The following is a 16,019-nucleotide window of genomic DNA, read 5'->3' as shown; positions in this document are numbered from 1 at the left end:
CATTCGCTAAGCCACATACAGGGCATAAGCTTGAGCTTATGCCCCTATACCATTTGCTGGTGAGGGACTGCAGATGAAGTGTGCCAATCCTAAATCGGATACAAACTTTTAGCAAGAGCGGGAGTGATCTTATCAAGAAATGGTTCAAAACTCGGAAAAAAACATAATCTCCAAGAACCTGCTCGTCAAAGCACCATGGTCGTCTGTCAAAACACGCTGCTCATTCATATAATCCCAGTAGCAGTTGTTAAGTACATGAATATTGACTTTGCATAAACATTCTGGCTCATTCCAGAATCTCCCTAAAATCAGTCTATTAAACCAATCACGTACTGACTTCGCCCAGGGAATAAGGTTAACATTTGCTGAAATTGCCAAATCCCTTAGAGAATCCCTGTAATTGTTCAATTTGTTGGTAGACCACAGACAAACCCAATAGGCCAAGGGCTTTAGAGCCACCGGATCCACAATTCTACATAAACCAAGATCCAAATAAAGTGGGGTCAAAGGAGTGCTTGCAAGTAACATTAGCAGCTTCCTTCAAACTTATTTTCTGCAGCAACTAGACAGCCCACGTTGCTGTGGCCCAAAATCTCTGCACCAAATAGGACTGCTCCATGTGCCTTGGCTTGGTAGACTGCTAGAGCTGGAGAAACAGATCGGCAGCTAGTAATCTTACAGACCCCTATTATGGCATTAGATCTATGCTCAACAATTATCGAGGACTTCGTAAACTGGAGCAACAATTTAAGATCACTAGTTAGTTTAACCCTTAAGTAGTTAAAAGATTTAACCGTCACCAATGTTTCATTACCCACTCAAATTGGCCTTATCCTAGTTGCCCTCTGACCAAAGATCATATATTTACAGCTCTAGGCCTCTGAATTTACATACATTTGTGAATTTATCAATGAGGGACTGGAGCCCCATTGGAGTTTTGGATATTAGCAGGGAATCATCGGAGCATCTTTACTCACTGCTCCCTGTTGTACATATATATCGATGAAGGTGATTCGTGCACCAGAGGGAAAAGCTATAATAAGGCCCAAACTATCAGGAGAGTCTATCCACATAAACGTGCGAAGGCTAGGTAGATCATTCTTCAATAAGATCAACAAGCCTGCTGGCCCTCCCAAACCTCTCCGGTGACTTAGCCACTATACTATAAGAGGGAAAACCATTGATATATATTTTCTCTATGGCCCAGGTGTCTTGAAACATACATATATCACATTTCTCTATATAAGACAGCCATTCAGCATCAATTAATTAAAGTCTAATTCCAGCAAAGTTCCATGACATCAATGTAAGATGGCCTCTAGGAGCAACATTTGCTCCTCCACCCAAATTACTTCCCAGATTAGAGGTGACCTGACATAGTAACGGTTATGTCAACTCTCCCAACCTGGGGGGCGGGGCGGAGGAGGCAATGCAAAGGACTGCCTATTGTGGTACAAATGGATAATTTGTGCCATTCTCCCACCCATTATGATCCTCAGGGGGTAATAAATCCCTTTGGACTACTGTTAACTCATCATTGATAATACCTAGGAAGTCAATGGTGGGTGTATCAAGATCAGATCCCACCACAGGCTTATCTTCAGTGTTAAAATGTATCTGTATAGGGCTAGGAATGCTAAGTTTAACCTCTGTGTTAACCCCCAGAGACAGTCAATCCACTTTATCGAGGGTAGAAAGCTCATGAAGAAGAGGGCTTGGTCCGTAATTTGGTGATTCCCAATGAGCACACACTGGTGCACCCCTACACATTTCTCCCCTAGCCCAGTCTCTGGAAGGAATAGTTTCAGTCCAATTGCTGTTGATTGGCCCTTTCTGAGGTGGCAAGTGCGTAACTCAAAATGTATAAGATTGTGAACCAATACACCAGATCTCATCTGCCCTGCAATGTAATCATTTGTTACTAATTTGGATGTAAATCTTTTTGCATGGATAATATCAGACCTAACTACAGACAAACAGCTGCATTGTTTCCTAAGCCAAAAACAGTAATAAAGTTGAAATGCAAAACAATAAAAGTTCCAAACCAAATGAAGAAAATAATTAAAAATTGAATAAACGAAAAATCACCAAAGTGACAAAAAGCCAATAAAAAGACCTGGAGATATGATTTTTAGTAGGAATAACACCAAGAAACATAGAGTGCCAGTGATAGTCAATGGTTGTGGTAGGCCAAGACCTGCACACAATTTGATGATGACCACAAAGGAGCACAGGTCAGATACACCAACCAGGTTCATCCTGGTCAAAGATTTTACCTTCCGACTTTAGTCCTTTTAAGTCTCTACCTATCACACATGTATACTTCTAAAGCCACCCAGGGCCTTCAGAAGGCATTTTGAGACACACAGGCTGTCAGGCAGAGGCCAAACAGCAGATCAAGTGCATGAAAAGGCCTCTTATACCTTGTTGTGTCCCTGGTTCTTTTAACAGGAGGGCAACCTTATGACCCTTGGAGTCCACTTCTTTGCTCTAAGTACAAGCGAGAGCAGGTCGAAGCCTTCACAGCTCTTCTCAGGGCACAGACAGCAGGCCCAGTAGCTTTCTGGTCTTCTTCAGGTCTTGAAGTGTTCTGAAGTAGATGCCATTAGTACATTTATGGCATGAGCTACAGGATGGGAATGACTCCTGGGCAAGCCCCTCCCAATGGGGTAAAAAATAAGCAGGCCAACCCTACTCACTTAGAACATTGTCAAGATGGCAGATGTATTCGGGCACACTAACTTTAGTTTTGAAGGCTGGGGATTTTGTGTGGAGTGGACTACTGTAATCCTAGTGCCCTCCCACATCTAAAACAAAAATCTAATTTGAGGCAGTCACTGAACCCCATATAAACCAAAAGACAGACGTCTTTTAGAATAAAGCAGGGTTTTTCAGCAACCAGACAGTAGATTTGCAGATATGCAAAAGTTGTCTTGGAATCCTGTTTCCCTTTGTTTCAAGTGTGCCTCAGTTTTATATGTAAACACATAGAGACAGACGTTTGGTGGGGAAAAGCAGGTCCTTTAGCAACCAGACAGTGGAAACATAAGCATTACTTTGGCATCCTTTTCCCTTCCTTTTAAGAGCACCCCCAGTGTAAAATGTAAACAAAGCAGACTTGTCAAGCAGGATTTGATACTTACGCAGGATTTCAAACTGTAATGTCAAAAAGGATGCTCACAGTCTCACCATGCATAGTCTGTCAGGGTCAGAGGAGTCATCCCTGCCCGTTCAGGTCAGCCTAGTGTTTGCTCTTGGAAAGCACTTTGTACCCTTTTCACACATATCCAAATGCTAATTACTGGCTGGCAGAAGTTGAAGAGCAAATGCAGAAGACAGTTGGCTTGACTCAAAGGCTAAGAAGTGTAAATGGAGAGGGGTGAGGTATAGGAGTTTCACCTTGCACTGAGGTGATTGTGACCCCAGGTATAGAAGATAGGGCTGGACATTTGTCTTCTTCTTCCATGTTGAGCCCCCACATTTTTCTTCACAGCTCTTTGTATCACCCAAGAGTACCCACTTTGAAGGCGAGTTCAATGAGTAAGGAGTCATGTTCCTTGTCGCGTGGGCTCTCATTATCCTAATGAGGCTGCTCGGTTTGGGTGGCAGCATCACCTGAATTGTGCTATACAACACCCTCCCCATGCCGGTTCAGAAGTGGTTAAGAAGCCTAATATTAAAAATATAAAAGCAATTAAAAAGCTATTCTCTAAAATATGTATACATAAATGTCAATAACAACAAGCTAAAACACATATAAGCATTTGAAATATTAGAAGGGGCAATTTAAAATGTCAGCAGTGATGCCAATAAAACCAAATTTAAAAGTCAGTGTCATTTTAAAAATCTCCAATTACAGTTGGGACATATGAAGAAAGGAAATGTTCCACATCGGCAGGTGGTAATGTGGCCAAATCATTTACAATGAACACCAAAGAGCACTCATGTTTCAAAGCCTGAACTCCAGCAGAGGCAGCAGCACACCCTGTTGTGCCCAATGTTGAGTCAAGAGCTGCATGATTCTCGAAGGGCAGCGCAGACTGCTTCCCATAGCAAACGCACCCTCAACAGGTATGTCTAGTAACGAGCCCTTAGTGAGAACATCAACAGATCGGCGTCCAATGAAAGTAAGTGCCACGTAGAAAAACAAACTTTCAGTGCAGAATCGTAAAGACACCAGAGGCAACAAAACAAACACAGCAACGAAACACAGGCTGCACACAATCTAAAACCAGTGTAAATGACAGAGACCAGTTGCACTCCAGTTGTTCCAGGAGTGGTGCTCCGGAATAATGCATCATGTCTTCACAACACAGTTGCGCTGGTGGAAGCGTTTCAGTCCTCCTTGTTGTGAAGGAACAGCCATTGCGAATAAAAAAATAGCATCAGCAAGATGCCACCTATTATAGCAAAAGTAATTTGAAATCCCCCGAAAATACTCAAAAATATTGAGTGTATGGCTGAAGGTATTAAGCCAAACATAGAGAAGGTGTGAACGAAACCAGAACCAACAGTCTTAAAGAAATATGTAATCCCAGTAGTACTTAATGCGTTAAATATTAGCCCCACGAGTACACCAAAGTGTCTTGGAAAGTTTGTATTTAAAAGGGACTGTATTTCTGCAGTTGACCTTGGCATAGGTAAAGCCTTTAGTCTGCTCATCTTGTCAAAATGCACATTTGAAGTAGCAAGGTGAGGCCAAATATCTGCTACTTTTATCCGTTGTGTAGGAGGAAAAAGAACATTTCTGCAACAGGTGACAATTTGGGAGACCAAAACGAAGTAAGCAACTCAGGCTCACATTTCACAACAGCTCCCACTGTTAAGAAGCACATAGCTTCAATTGGAGAGCATCTGGAATGCAGGTCTAATCAAGGGGACTGGAACTCCCTTCAGATAGCAAGCTACGTTTGCTGCCAGTGTTACACGTCCTTGCAAAGACAGCTGCCACTAAGAAAGACCTATTTCATGCCATTGAAACATTAGTGTGACAAGGGAAGCTCCCACACCTCATGGATGTAACTGTCTCCTAGCCTTTCATATCTACCTACTGGAATGTGCTTCAAGCAGGATGTGAATTGCAGTGTTGAAATAGGCAGATTACCAACCCAGTGTATTAACCATTCAGCAAATGGTATTCCAGCCACAGTAAAAGGCAACTGTCAATGTTTAGCATAACATAAGTTGCTTCCTTCTTAGCCATTATTTGTAGCTGTCATGTCAAATTAAATGCAGAAAAAATGTCCTTCGTGCTAACATGTTGCCAGGGAGCGTGACCTGATTTCAGTGTTTGTAGTGTCCACCCCAACTGCATAATGGACCTTAGCTGACTCTGTCCATGTTGTAAGAATGACTTGTTGCTTTGCACAATGTCTGTTACACAAGAAACAATGCTGTTTAAAGTGTATATGCGGTTGGACAAGATGTTAATCCCATTATCTACAACTTGTAATACTTTCTGTAAATTTTCCTCATCTATTTACCTTAACCCGGCAGCAGCTTCTTGTTGGGAATGTTTCCAAATGTAATTGTAGACTGCATATACAAAGCACTTTTTCTGTTGTTGTCTGGGACCTAACAGGAAATCCTGCAAATCTGTGTTGTTAGACTGAGGAGACTGAGGTGTTTAGCAGCATCTAGTGAGGAATTGTATAACCATTGATGGCAGAATTTCCCTACAGTGTATGTTGTTACTATACCTGAATGTTCTGATGGTGCACAGTGAGGGTCTGGCTTATTTGTTCTAAAACCCCTGGTGGAGTGTACAAAACGTTCATGACAACCTTTCTGTCTATTGGCCACAATAACCACCCTCCAGGACATGAAAGTGATGTGTTAAATGTTCAATTTTGGACCCACTCATCAAGCTGATCTTCAGTTGGATTGAAGTGTTTCTCCCCCTTGTAAAATTTAGCAGAAGCAGGGATACTGGACGCATTCAAGTCTTTAATTTTTGCCATGCCTAAACAGCTTGTCTATTGTACACTTTAATTTAAAAATATAATTTGAACAGGTATCAGGTATGCTCTAATAAAGCTTCCTTTTCCCTTATTTGCCAATTTTTAGTTTCCCGTACACTTTTCAAATCAATTGACTTCAGCCAATATTCATAGCCTTCTATAGACAACCAGGAAACAAAGGAATCAGAATAAATCAATTTGGTATCAGTTAATAAGATATGTTGCATTTCCATCATTGGCAATTTAAAATAATATGACTCAATATTTTTAACATTGTGCCCAGAAAAATATGCAAACTTTTCGGAATATGTTTTCGAACTCCCCGTGGCGGAGTTGGGCAATGTTCTCATTGTGTGTAATTAAAAGTAGTTTTTGGGGTATCTGGTCTGTGAATGTAATGATGTCCATAATAATCATAACAGAACATGTCTCCATAATTTTCTTTGGATTTATAAACATCTTCACTTTCAAAGACAGTAAAATAGTCTAATTCATATAGCAGAGAATCAACTGTTTTTACATCCCAATCATCGGAAACAACTCCAGGTGTTATTACATCATTCATGGAAAGTTTAAATACATATGGAATCTGAATAACCTCCATCAGACCATATATATCATAGAGTACTTTATCCCAAACAATCCCATCAGGAATTGGTATAGCTGAAATGGTTACTAGGGACAAGTCTCTGCGGACCTTATGGGAGGAGAAATGTGGTTTTTAGGACCTCATCCACCAGTTCAACTGTAAAGCGCTCAGGAAGGTAATGACCATGTATTATTAGGAAAAAGACAATGACAAATCCAATCCAAAGAAGGAAGGCAAGTACAGTTAATAAAAGCCACAGATAGTTCCATGGAAGAATGAAATGTGGTTGCGCTGGGGCAACTCGTACTCAGTTAGTATTTAATGTTTGCATTAGGAACTGTACCAACAGTCTGTATATTGCTGTAAAGTCCGCATACAAGCGGCAAACCTCAGCTACCGCCAAGGTGGCTGCATCAGGATGCGGTGCATATGTGGCCAATAAAGGCCAGGTAGGACCGTCATTGCTCATCTTGTGTGTGGTAGGGTGCCATCAAGCTGGTTATTATGGTCTTGGGAAGATAGAGGTATCTCGAAATATGCATAAGCTCTGTATTGAGCAGGTGTATGGTGATGAAAAGTATTAGTGTTCCCATCAACTGCTGGAAAGGTGACCCAAGAGTAGAATATTTCTGTTCTGTAGGCTGGATGAGCCTCAACTACAAATGTTATAGGACACCCCTGGGCTTTGAGGCTTTGATGGTTAAATAAGATTTATTGAAACTACTGCATCGTAGATAGAATGGCATGAACTGCAATAATTAGAATGATGAAACATAATAGAAGCAAAATGGTGACAAGAAAAGTGAAACACAGGAAAAGTCCCACCATACTGTCACTATGCGTAATATATGCGGTTCCTACCTAAGCTATGTCAGAGCACAGCATGATAAGCTGTAATCCGCCCGTCAGGATTCCCCCCTGGGAAAACATCATCCCCCCCATATCTGAGCAAGGAAACCTGTTGTCTATAGAGACACCGCATCCCCATGTAGGCCAGGGACCCGGTAGTCTCAGCAAGCAGCTGTAACAAAGTCAATCAGCATTCGGGTTTGGTCATCTGGCTGGAATCTCCCTCTAACGTGCATGGGACAGAGAAGTGTTTTTATAATAAAACAGCTGATGCTCCAAGAAAATGTCCCACATAAGGTTGTGTGTGTTTCTGTGAACGTTGGAGTCACATTGTACCACTTGTGGCGGCATCCCAATCTCACTGCAGCCTTGAGGGAAGCACAAAGTGAAAAGAATGTCTTGCTAAAACGCAATGCTGTCCTAGGCAAAAGAACAACTAGATAAAAAATAAACCACAAATGTGGCCTAACCTGAAATAATAAAAATAAAATGAATAAAATGCAACTGGGCTAAAGGCCACACACGGCAGGCCTAGGTACTAAAATAATGTGCCCACGGGCATCACTAAAATGGCTATACAACACCTTAGTCTACTTAATCGATGCTGGACTTTTTGGCTAGGGCAGTTGTTACTCTGTTGAACTGGTAGAGGGTCTTTATAGGAGGAATTGTTTGATAGAGGCTGTTCATCTTGCCATTGAAACAGTTATAATTTACCCAGATGGTCTCTAAGCTGACGGCCCACAGATGCACCATTGGTGCCTTCTGGAAAATCTGCATTTGTCTTAGAAGATTATGTGGCAGATGTGATCCAAGAGCCTGGCTGCCTGCTGTCCTTGCTCACTGAGGCAATTTGCATACCCTATGTCAGTGGTTCCCATCCTTTTGCCTTCTGTGGACCCCCACTTTATCATTACTGGAAACCAGGGAACCCACTGAATAATTTTTGGAATCTGGGGTTCCTCGACTGAGTTATTGCTGGAAGCCGTGGATCCAGGCCTAAACACTGTTGATGATTTTGAACCTCAAACCAATACACAAAAAATACAGAAACAAGCATTCCATCAAACACATACACAAATGATAACACATTTTATTTCATGTAGGAAAAATATATATATATATTTTAATAGGAAGGATTGACCTTTTCTAAATTCAATTGAAGTAACACATCGCCCATACTATATTCTGTTTGATGCATCTGCACTGCTCCTATGAATTAATCTGAGGATACTAATTTAATTTTTAGCCTCCAATTTCAAACTTGTTGACATTTATAGTACGTTTTAAAATTTTCAATTGTACATTAGCCACTTTATTTATGTACATTTTATTAATCTGTTAATGTTAGTTAATTTTCTAAGCAGTCACAGACCCCCTGAGGAGGCTTCACAGACAACCAGGGTCCCCAGACCACAGGTTGGGAACCCTATGTTGAAGCCTCTCCCCTATGCGGCCTTGAGTGTAGGTAAGTCAGCTAGGACAGGACCTCTATAGTCAGATACAATGTGAGATTGTGGAAGATGACCCCTCAGCTGCAGTGTCTTGGCTGTGGCACCTGCAAGTAGACTACTGCACCCCATCATAGTTGGCACTGGCAGATTGGTTCCAAAATATGAACGCCCTATAAAGATCCTGGGCTCTGTTCCCTTCTTTTCCTCCTCTCACTACCACCACGACCCCCACCAGCAACAAATTAGTTAAATGGTGAATGACAAGTGCAAAACCCAATGGAACATAAGGTTCCTAGTTGACTCCATCAGTGACTCAGTGTTCCGGTCCTGTGCTTTCATTTAATAACAGTGCATTCTGGGATTTGCCATTCTAGGAAACCTCAAATGTGTGCTAAAGTGCACCCTGAATTATAGTGTGGTATCTCTGATGATCTGAAGTCATCGGGTAATCTTAAGGGACTGGCACTTGGCTTCCCGCAGTGAGGTTGCCATTCACAGGAAAAGAGTGAAACAGCCAGAAAATCCAACAGGACCTAGCAGCAAATAAGGCAAAATGCCCACCAAATCTTGGTCCTGAGCAGATGGTGCTTGGTCATTCTACCTCCTGGCTCTGTCAAAAGCAATGTTCATGTGGAGAACATGCTCCGTCTATTCTTCTGAGCCATTCCGAGATTTGTAGTGATCATGGTCTCTTCTCGAGCACCTGACTTTGATTCCCATCTACCACGTCTTTAACTTCTACCAGTCCTTGAGGTTGTCATTGGAATTTTCGTATAATTTTTTTAACTTCATCTTTAGTTTAGTCTTGCTTGTATTAATAATACTAGTGTCATAATATTATCTAGTTTAAGTGTTCACGTACATGTATATTAGTTACAGTTGGAATTTAATTAAAATACAAGGTTTAGATTCTTAAAATTTGTAATTTTCTTTTTTATGGAAAGCCTTCAGGTTGATCATTGTTTCTGCGTGTTGTCTTTGCATATTTTTGTACTGTGCCGCCACATAATAAAGATGTGCTTTGCCCCTGGCATGCTACCAAAAGTGAGTGCATCTTTCTTTAGTACCAACGTCTCCAATTTTGAGGGCGAGCATTCGAAAGGGATTAGGCGGCAGACTTGGCCAGGCCCTCCTAAGAAGTATAATCAACCTCCCTACTTTATGTCAGCTAACTTTACATTTCACGCCCGCCCTCCGTGGCCGCCTCCCTTTCCTCCACACCGCTCAGTTCTGGATCATTACCTTGGATGCCAGTGTACAACACCGGGGGGGATTTGGCAAGGTGACCTTTCTTCTGCGCGCGCTGCCCTCACGCAATAAACTCCTCGTGGCCACCCACGTGTGAAGCCAAGCAGTGTCTTTGTACGTTTTTAAAAGCGGCTCTACCGCTCTGATCTGCCACCATTCGGAATTTTCCAGAATCAGATTCTTAGGGAGGGTGTTCGGTGTTTGTACCGTGTTAGCCGACCTCTCAGTGAAGGGCAGGGGTCATTTCGAGGGCAATGGGGGCTGCGGGGAGTCGCTGGCACAGGGTGGCAGTCTGAAGGGCACTGCTGGAAAACACTCCGCTCAGTGAAGTGACTCGGCGCCTGAGCAGCGGAGCGGCCGCGCAGAACGCTTGGGTGCAGTTGATTTCTGAGCGGGGTATAGATACTCCAGCTCTGTTCCGACACTTGTTTCCCGGTAGTCAGACCTTCGTGGACTCACCACGACCACCAATGGGGATGGAACATCAAGTTCAGTACTTAGTTCAAATGTTGCATGTATTCCGAGGCAGCTAGCAGTTCCAGTAGTGAGCGCCTCAACAAAACACCGAACGAGGTAGAACACAAGCAGCTATTTTGCAAACACTGACGGCCAGACCACATAAACTGTATTATCACACGGTCTTTCCATTGAATAGTTGCTTCAGTTGTAAAATTGTGCTCATAGCTCACGATCTGGAGTACTCCACTCTGCAGCCTCAGTGACGTCGTGACAACAAAGTGGCGCAGCGTGCGCTGCACCAAATTTGGCAGCGCCGCACTACATCACTTCAGAAACGCAGGGATGTGCTGTATTTAAGACAATACGGTGCACCCCTGGGTTTTTCCCTAGTGCTGGTGCTAAATTTGGCTGCTTAGTGCCAACGAAGGCACCCTTGCACCATATTGCGGGGGTGCCTGAGTTGCAGGGAATGATTGCTTATGTGCAGGAAGGTGTCCCTTCCTGCACATAAACAATAATGGTGTTTTGCTCTTTCTATGCGTGCTGCAGAATGCAGCACACATAGAAGTAGCAAATCGTAATTATTTAATGATTGTTTTATGTGCAGGAAGGGACACCTTTGTGCACATAAACAATTATTCATAGCGTTTTGCTCTTTCTATGTGTGCTGCAGAATGCAGCACTCATAAAAAAAAAAAGCAAAAACAAGGAGAAATTAAAGTATTTCTCCTCGTTGCACCATGCTAACGCCACCCCTGGGGTGGTGTTAGTTTTTGGTGCTGCCTCTGGTTTACGATTTATCATAAATCTGGGGCAACGTCAAAATTTCAATGGGTGTTGCGGTGGAACGCCCACATCAACACCCATTACACACCCCTTTCGTGCTAAGTGATGCTCGTAAAGGGGCTTTATTTACAAGGCGGCATTACATTTTTACTGATTTTACAGATAAATACAGAAGAAGGGAATGTGGTTTTTGTCTGTATTTGTTTTTAAAAGTGGAAAAATACTGAAAATTGCGCTTCTAATGTGTAACTTTCCACAGTATCTGTTGTGAATTCCAAGACAAGAGATGGGTAAAGAGACGGCCTGGGTGGTTATGAACAGTTTATTATATCTTTAACTACAGGCATACGTTAGCATATATTTGTAAATCAATTGCTAATATTTCCCTCTGGGTGTAGCCTTCTATTATATTTAGCTGCTGACTTTACTAAAACACAAGCATCAAAGTATGAGTACATGTTTATCAGTTAAATAGATGTGAAAATGTACCATTTTTTTATTTCACTTATTCACAAACCACAAAATAAATATGGAAAAATACTAATAAGATGGCCAAAATATAAATAAGGATAAATACAGACGGAAATGTTAAAAACATAAATACAATAAAACCAGGAGCCCTAAATGTGTGTGGTAGTGATAGCTGGTATTTATAGCCCTTAGAACCGGCAGGTGTGGAGTGAAGTTCCATACAAACTTTTAGGTAGTTATTCTTTTCACAACTTTTCTCTCGTGCTGTGAAGCCTGCAAACGCCACTTAAGATCAGATTCACAGGGCTATTTCCGCATCTGAGTCAAAACAGTATCGACGAATATCATTTGCGAGGGAAGATCTCATATAATGTAAAGTACCAGGATTGTGAGTTTACCCACGTGAATAGGATTTTCTCACATCGAAATTTCACAAATCTAGTGAAATCCCCTTCTTAGCAAATGCCTTAAATGTAGTAGTAGGTTTGCAGGCTTTTAAAAGTGGGTCCATTTACAAAAGAGTGTATGCTTTCACAAAGTTTTCCAGACAATTTTCCGCATGGAAAACCTACAAAGATGTCAAATCAAATTGCTAATACTTTCCAATTCTTTGTGCATTTCAGGGTACTCATAAATGGCTGCCCATGTGCGTGCCCTTGTGAAACCGCAAAAGATTTATGGGAATTCTCCTGAAATCCCCGGTGAATTCCACGAATGTCGGAAATTCACTCGAAACCTTATGCCCGCGCGCGAAAAATGTTCGATTTATAGTCCACTCCAAGGCCTTTGTAAAGTAAGCCCTTTGTTTCCTCTTACCAAGTAGCATTGAAACACGAGGTATGTGTCTTTGACGCTACCGCTTTTTAACTTGAGTGCAATTTCCGGTTCTATCCACCAAGTGGTCACGTTTTGTGAACCGAGAGTGGTTCTTGCTTTCGATCTGGCTCAATGCGCGAATGTAGTAGTGTTTTTGAACGTAATATTGGTTAAACATCTGAATGAGGCTGAAAATAAAGCTTAAGCCGGGAGAAATACATTTATTGTGAACATTGCAGACAATTACAATTGTAGAATTTCTCTTCCAAATATACACTCAATCCTAGACATCATTGTCTACCAGGGAAATACCTCAGGGACCAGTTTTCACCTAAAAACGTAGGCGTCCGCAGTAACGTCCTATGTGTCTAAAATGGCGACAGCAACAAATAAATATCTATAAAAATGGGAGACTGACGACACAATGTTAATCTCGACGGATCCCCCTCACTAACTGAAGGGAGAACGTGCATCTACAACAGAGCTAAGTAATGGTGTCCAGTAGAAAAATCTTTACATTTTTTAATGTTCTGTAGCTGTTACATAAGTGTCTTCGCTATGCAACAGGCATCAGTGGCTGCTTTTAGCACCCTTAGAGCACTTGTAATATGGTTGGCATAGATGCACTTTTTGCCCTGCACGATACTTCCGGTGGGGGCCGGGGTATGCAACTGAAGAAACATCTTTGCCTCTGCTCCCTGTTACACAGAGCTGTGCACCTGGGCATGCAGGCTTTTTTAGAGGCAGATTGATTGCCACGTATGAAGTGGCACAGAGTCTTTGAGCCTCCGAGGGGACTTATTCGGCGGAGGGCATCAGCAGGGGCACTGGAATTATGCAGCAGGAAAGGGTCAAATTACGTGGCAGGGTTGAGTAAATTATGTGGCAAGAAAAGGCCAATTATGGGGCTTAATGCGGCATATTTTGTAATAGTATCACTTCATTATTTCATCATATTTTAACTTGCTAGCACTGTCTGGATATTGGCCGCACCTCATTAGTACCCGTTTAATACCCAAATGTAGCAATAAGCATCAGAAAGTTGACCAGTCCAGCTCTGTTATAGGGCCTTCCATTGCGAGGCAACACGTGTCGCTGCATTTTTAGTAACTCTAGAACCATTTGAGCTAGAAACATTTTTTTTTTTTTTTAATCTGCAGATCACGCAGCAGAAGATGGATTATGTGGGAATTGCAACAAATCTATAATTATGTGAAAATCCCCTTGGCCGCACAATTGCATAATTCCAGTGGCCCCTTGTATAAGACTCCTTCCACAGGTTAATATAGTTACACACTGCAACCTTCTGTGGGGGACTCTTGTCCTGTATTGAAAATTAGGCCAGGTCTGATGGGAGTGAAAAACTATTGATTTCAAACTGCAGCGCTGTCTTTCATTCAAACACTCTCTTCAGTGTAGGCGCAAACTGTTAGGGCCAGATGTAGCAAGAAAAAAATTTGCGACTTGCAATTTGCGAGTCATACCGACTCGCAAATTGCAACTCGCAAAAGTGCATGCAGAAAGTTGTCTCAGACACCTTCTGCAACTCGCTATGGGGTCGCAAAGATCCACCTCATGAATATTTATGAGGTGGGTCGCAAATTGCGACCCCATAGCGAGTCCCTGCACTCACAGGGATGGTGGCCTGCTGGAGACAGCAGACCTCCATGTCTGTGACTGCTTTTTTTTAATAAAGCTGTTTTTTTTTTTTAATTGCAGCCCGTTTTCCTTAAAGGAAAACGAGTTGCAATTCAAAGAAATAATGAAACCATTTGGTTTCATTTTTTCAGAGTACGCAGTGGTCCATTGAACCACTGCCTGCTCTGAAAAAATATTTTCAGCGACATTCACAAAGAGGAAGGGGTCCCATTTGTGAATGAGTTACCACCCACTTCAAGTGGGTGGTAACTGCGAATAGGTTTGCGACCGCTTTCGCGGTCACAAAGCAACTCAGCATGGCGATGCAGTCGCAAATAGGAAGGGAACACCCCTTCCTATTTGTGAGTCGGAATCACATTTTGCGAGTCAGTACCGACTCGCAAAATGTGAGTCTGCATCGCGATGGCCGTTTTGCATGTCGCAAACTGCGTTTTTCGCAGTTTGCGACATGCAAACCGGTTGCTACATCTGGCCCTTAGTGTTTGCATCTGCACTGAGGCAATGCATGTTTTTTCCCTTAATCGGCGCAATGTCCAGTGTGCACTGGGCACCCCTAGCTGAAGATACCCTGCAAAGCAGACCTGGACTGTGGGCTGGGAACAGGGCCTGCTTTAGGTCTCGTGACGCCCAGTTCAACAATCATCATTTTTCATTTTTGCCACACACACCCCTACCTCCTCCTCAGAGTCCCTCACTACCACCGGGCAACAGTGCCCCTCATCTCTCCATAGCCCCTCGCTCACATACAATTCATTTGTTTGATAGCACTGGTAAAGGCTAGCTTTACTAATAAGAATGTTTATTTAGCCAAACGAACACTTTTTAGCAACATAAGGAAGAGATAATGAAAGACTGGAGGAAAAAACATATCTCCTAGCCTATTTTATGCAGTTTGCATGCAGCTCTTTGATGACAGATGGCAGCAGTCACTGTCCTGCATTAGAATTGTATTAGGTGAACTGCGGTAACAAAAGGATCCGTGTGACAAAAGCAGCAATCCACTCATCTATCTACATAAAACACAGAGCTGTGATCTATATGGTTCACGTTTTTTGCAGCAGGTTTATTGACCCTCTGTGCTACTTTATGGCAAGTCAAAATTGCCACTGGACAAAACTCCGATCTCTCTGTTTAGCAGGAACATTAATCATAAGAGTTATCTTTACATTTTTATTACTGCCTGAAAGTTGGTGGCACAAGGAACTCTGCAGCAGGTATTTTTAAATCGTAAGTTATTGCTAAACACCCTCCCCCCCAAAGTTACCACACCAGTCTCACCTCCCAAAAGGTGGCCCTGCCTGAGAACTAAGGCCGCCCCTGAGGTCTGCTATTGATGGCTCACATGACAGACAGACTCAGGTGGAGGGGGGGTGGGCATTGAACCATGATATGGTTCATGTTCCTTGCAATGTAGCCTGTCAGAGCCTTCATGGCGCAGCACTTACAACTCCTCTATTTCCTGTTTCGGGTATATTGTTTATGATGTGGGTTCCCTCGATTCAATCCCTGTCTGAGTGTAGCCGGGGCTAGGGCTGCACCTTTCCAAGAAAAAAATAGCAGCAATTTGCTGTTGTTTTAAGAGTCTGCAAAGAACCGGATGTGATACTGAAAAGGGGTTTAAACACATTTGTAACATGACTTTTCTGCCTTGGATTACGTTAATTAGCCATGGATCATTAACACAGCTGCTGAACACATCTAAAAGTTCTTTCGGTTAGTGTTTGAGTT

At 42.4% G+C, this 16,019-nt stretch overlaps 1 protein-coding gene across 1 annotated transcript in view; it reads left to right on the top strand.

The window, feature by feature from the left end:
• Positions 1-16,019, top strand: part of PRSS8 (serine protease 8) — a 130,237-nt gene that overhangs the window by 51,419 nt on the left and 62,799 nt on the right. The window lies entirely within an intron of this gene.

Source organism: Pleurodeles waltl, chromosome 7 (assembly GCF_031143425.1).
Source record: "Pleurodeles waltl isolate 20211129_DDA chromosome 7, aPleWal1.hap1.20221129, whole genome shotgun sequence".
Classification (NCBI taxonomy): Eukaryota; Metazoa; Chordata; class Amphibia; order Caudata; family Salamandridae; genus Pleurodeles; species Pleurodeles waltl.
This window is presented reverse-complemented; position numbering and strand designations above follow the sequence as displayed.